We start from the raw sequence: 4,510 nt of genomic DNA on the forward strand, positions 1-4,510 counted from the left end.
CGCTCCCTCTTCATCGTTGCTCGATTCTGATATACTTTGTCCATCGTAGCTTGCCATCAGTGCTATCCCGGCGTATTCTTGAGCTTCTGATTCAGATGAAGAAGTGTCATCCCAAGTTGCTTTTAGGTTGTGTTTCTTGGGAGACTTCCTTTTGTCCTTTTTGAGTTCTGGGCAGTCTTCTCTTATGTGTCCCTCCTTCTGACACTGGTAGCATCGCACCTTTCTTCCTCCTTTTTGATTCTTTTTATTCTGCATTTTAAATTTATTAGACCTAAAGAATTTTTTAAAATTTCTTACCATGTGCGCTTCTTGATCGTCTTCGGAGTCTGACTCGAGTTCATCCTTCTGAGTTGTGTTCAGCGCTATAGTCTGGGTTGTATCCTTTATCGTTCCTGCACATCTAGTTTCGTGTAATTCAAGAGTAGAAAAGCATTCCTCTAATGTACTTACCTCCAGGTCCTTTGAGATGTAGTAGGCGTCGATGATTGACGTCCACTCTGGAGTTCTGGGAAAGGCGTTGAGTGCGTAGCGTAAGGCGTCCCGATTTGTTACCTTTTCACCGAGGTTCTCGAGACCAGTAACTAGTTCTTTTACCTTTGCATGTAGACCGGCTACTTTCTCACCTTTCTCCAAGCGGATGTTTATTAGTTTGTTTCGGAGGATGTCCCTTCTAGCGAGCTTCGCTTCGGATGTGCCTTCGTGGAGTTCTAGAAACTTATTCCAAAGTTCTTTAGCTGATGAGTAGCTTCCGATGCGGTTTACTTCCTGAGGCGGTAATACGCTTAGCAGGTGATGTTCCGCACGGCTGTTTGCTACGAACTCATTCTGCTCTTTTTTTGTCCAATTGCTTTCTTCTTTTTCTTCACCGTTCTAATTTGTTGGAGCTACAAAATCGTATTTCATAATGAAATAAATTTCAATCTCGGTTTTTAGAAATACCTCCATACGACGCTTCCAGTCTGTGAAGTTCCCCTCGAATTTTGGTGGAACGATGCTTGGTCCGGCCATCTTTGTTGCTTCGATCGGCGGTTAGTCCTCCTGAAGCGTCCTCGCTCTGATACCACTTGTAGGTCCCTTTGGAGGCCGGCAAGAGGGGAGGGGTGAATTGCCCTACAAAACAAAACCAAAACCCTTCTCGGATATTCAACTAACTTAAAAGAACTTGTAATTAAAAAAGCAGAGACTAATTAAAACAGAAAATAGACACAGAGGAATTACTTGGTTTGCAATCAGAGGATTGCTAATCCAAGGCAAAGAAAGCGCACTATCTGTTTCTCCTCTGGGCGGAGTAGCCTCTTATAGCGTTGAACGTACGAGAAGAAAAGTAAAGCACACAGAAGTTGATTACAAGTTCGTCGTTCTGATTAATTGATTTGCTTCTGGACCAAGGCTATATTTATAGCCTTGGTCGAGGCGCCTGGAAGGGTTCAAGGCGCCTGGGGATAAAACTTTATCCCGCAACGAGATCGAGTTTGACCGTGATCCATTCCGGCGCCGGATGAGGCGCCCGGACCCCAAAAGTCAACTCGTTGACTTTTTCCGTCCGATCGCTCTGCTTGGTTCAGCTGCCTCGGTCCGGATCTTCTGTTGCTCCACTAGCTTGGGTGATCTTGGCCATCCGAATAGGGCTCACCGAACCCATGTTCCGCCTTCTCCTCGAGCGGCCTTCCTTCCGGTTTCGTCCCTCGAACGCGCGCATTCTTCCGCCCACGTACTCTTCCGCGGACACCTCGTCCCTCGGACGCACCGAGCCCGTCGGCTCTTTCCCGTGCCGTCCTTCTCGCTAGCCGCGTCTTCCGCTCGACTTCCTGTGTTCCTAAGTTCCTGCACACTTAGACACAAGGGTTAAACAACGCAGGACCTAACTTAACTTGGTTTGATCACATCAAAACACCTCGGGGTTCCAACACTTTAGGCTCTGCAATCCGAGATTCGTGAAGTTCAAAGGTAGAAAACAAACTTTCTAAGGTACTTACCTCAAGGTCCTTAGAGATGTAGTAAGCATCTACTAAGGACGCCCATTCCAGAGTCCTCGGGAAGGCGTTGAGCGCGTATCGGATGGAGTCTTGGTTCGTTACCGTTTCACCGAGATTCGTCAGTTGCGTTATCAGTTCCTTGATCCGTGCTTGTAGTTGCGCTACCTTCTCGCCGGTGTTTATTCGGAGATTCGTTAGTTGTGTTCGAAGAATGTCGCGCCTCGCTAGCTTTGCTTCCGAGGTGCCTTCGTGGAGCTCTAGGAATTTCTCCCAGAGGTCTTTTGCGGAGTCGTAGCTTCCGATCCGACTTACCTCTTGGGGCGGAAGAACGCTGAGCAAGTGAAACTCAGCTTTTCCGTTCGCCACGAAATCCGCCTGCTCCTTCTTCGTCCATTGGAACTCTTCTTTGTCTTTAGGAGCTGCAAAACCGTATTTTATCGTTAGTAAGATATCGAACTCAGTTTTGAAGAATACCTCCATTTTTCGCTTCCATGTAGCGAAATCTCCGTCGAACTTCGGGGGATGGATGTTCGCTCCGGCCATTGTCTTGATCGTAGTGCTTCAGTTGGCAGTTAGTCCTTCTGAGGCGATCAGGCTCTGATACCACTTGTTGGTGCAGCGGAGACCGGCAAGAGGGGGTGAATTACTGAAATCAAAAATAAAAACTACCCTCCTCGGATTTTAACTCAGAATTTAAATCAGTAATAATAATAGCAACTAAATTAACGAAATAGAAAAAGAAACAGGAACAGAAAATATACTCAGGGATTTAACCTGGTTACAACCAAGGAGGTTGTTAATCCAGGACAGTAGAAAAGAGCGCACTAAGAAAATTCTCCTTCTCTGAAGGCGGAGAAGCCTTTTACACTTTTGTAGCTCACTAGTTGCTTAGGAATTGCTTACAGATTGATTGCTTGAGTTGTTCTTTCATTCCTAGCTCCAGGGGCCTTTATATAACTCCTGGAAAGTCTATCCCGAGGGTCCAAGGCGCCTCCAAGGTTCAAGTCGTGGATAAAACTTTATCCGTAGCATAATCAGCTTAATTTTCAGCCTGGTTTCTTCAGCTTCCGACGCTCCGTTCTTTTGGGTGATTGCGGCCAACCAGAATAGGGCTCACCCGAATCCAATTCCCGGCCTTTTCCTCGAGCAGCTTTCCGTCCCGGCTTAACGTCCCTCGAACGCCGGCACGCTCTTCACGCCCACCGGAGTACTCTTCCGCAGCTCTCTCGTCCTTCGAACGCACCGAGACCGTCGGCTCCCTTCCCGTGCCATCCTTCTCGCTAGCTGCGTCTTCCGCTCGACTTCCTGTGTTCCTAAGTTCCTGCACACTCAGACACAGGGATCAAACACAGCAGGACCTAACCAACTTGGTTGATCACATCAAAACTACCACGGGGTCCAACAGGCACCTCTAATGCTTGGTCCAAGGCGCCTTCAGCTTCCTCCGAGGTGCCTCCAGCTCCTCTGGACAGCTGGCTTCGGCTTGCACCCGAGGCGCCTCTAAGCCCCATGGAGGCGCCTCGGACACTGTTCATCCGAGGTCAAATATGCTTCTTTGTTCCTGTAAAATGTGCTAGTCCCAAACACAAAATCCTGCAAAACAAAGTTAGCACAGACATATTATAAGTGATATAATCGACAATCATCGGACTGTCCGAGTCTGACTTCGGATTTCCAACGGGAAACCCTAGGTCAGCCTGACGCCTACTATTCCCTCTACGGGGAACGCGTCCTCACTTACTCCACTCAGGAGATTTACCTGTTGCCAGTGCGATCCTCCAGATCGATTGGACTTTTGCTCAGCGTTCGAAGCTTCCGGACTTTCTGCTGGACTTCCGCTTCCCGGACCGTCTAGTCTTCCACCTGGTTCGCGACACCAGGACTTTCCACCTAGGGTTACCCCCTAGGACTTTTGCCTGAAGCTCTCGACCCGCTAAGATTTTCCGCATAAGGTTACCACCCCCTATGACCTAGGGTTACCACCCCCTAGGGTTTTCCACCTGCCTAACCGCAGCTAGGACTTTTGCCTAAGTATCACTTAGGACTTTCCTGCAAGCTCCATGAACTTGTTAGATCACAAGACGACTTAACTTTGAATCCTTTGCCATTATCAAAACTTGGGTTCAATCGTCTGATGCTTCTCGCACCAACAATCTCCCCCTTTTTGATTATGGCAACTCAAATTCAAAGTTAAGTAAAACAAGATGCATAAATAAACATAAGCATGCTTTTTAATAAGAAGTTTAAGCTCAAACATAAGCATACTTAAGTAACATGTTAAGTACAAGCTAAAGACATTTTAAACTTTATAAAAGTTAAGGTAAATTAAAAATTCTCAAAGTTAAGGCTCCCCCTTAATAAGAGAACTCTTTTCCTTAGTTTGATTTTTTTTTTTTAACTCTTATCCTTAATTTGAATTTTTTGTCCTACTCTTTCCCTTTGCCATATATCAAAAAACTTTGTAGGAAAAACTTAGTAAAAAATGTTGAAGTTTAAAGGTAACATTCAACCTTAGCCATTGTAGGGAAAATTTT

This window comes from Zingiber officinale, chromosome 7B (assembly GCF_018446385.1).
Source record: "Zingiber officinale cultivar Zhangliang chromosome 7B, Zo_v1.1, whole genome shotgun sequence".
NCBI lineage: Eukaryota > Viridiplantae > Streptophyta > Magnoliopsida > Zingiberales > Zingiberaceae > Zingiber > Zingiber officinale.